The sequence below is a fragment of the Propithecus coquereli genome, unplaced genomic scaffold (assembly GCF_000956105.1).
Source record: "Propithecus coquereli isolate 6110/MARCELLA unplaced genomic scaffold, Pcoq_1.0 Scaffold740, whole genome shotgun sequence".
Lineage (NCBI taxonomy): Eukaryota > Metazoa > Chordata > Mammalia > Primates > Indriidae > Propithecus > Propithecus coquereli.
In genome coordinates this window covers 145,483-146,210 of record NW_012153508.1, presented here as the reverse complement: position 1 = coordinate 146,210, position 728 = coordinate 145,483, and positions in this window count along the sequence as shown.

Genomic DNA, 728 nt, shown 5'->3' with positions numbered 1-728 from the left:
TTTATGGATGGAAGATAAAGAAGATGATTGGCAATTCAGAAACTCAGAGGTGTTTAAGAAAAAACTGAAATATTTGACATCAGATCTCAACTTCGAAAAAGGTGTTCTTTAATTCAAAAACTGGAGGAAATGACTTTCATAACCACACATGGAAACTTATAACAGCATTGAAAACAGGCCATAATCATGGCCTGTTCTTCATTGCTATTGCAGGAATTATTTTTTCTAAACTATTCACATACTTGTATTAAATCTTATATTCCTCTATACTATTTATGGTACACATAACAAAATTTACTCTAAGTATTTTTGTGACTCTTGAATTTTATTGTGTGCATCTTTTTCTAACAACAATTGTTTGCTTTATGCTAAACATAAAGTAAGGATTCATGATGGAATAAAAACTACCCCCAAAGATGCATCCTCATTATTAATTTATAATTTAATGTTCTTACCATCCAAAAAATTAGAAGTTCAAGCAATGAAATCTAAATGCAGTGTGGTATGTGTGTGTGGTATAAATTACAATGGAAAATGACAATGATTTCCTGAGATAAATTGTCAGTTCTTAATAATGTACAAATATAGATCATAAATTCTTTAATTGAAAGATGAGATAAAATATATATGAAATACAGATGGCTTTATAATTCTGAGAAATTCCTTACCATATTTTTATAATTAGATGGTTTGTGTGAAAAGAATTGATTAAGGATATGTTATTGTCA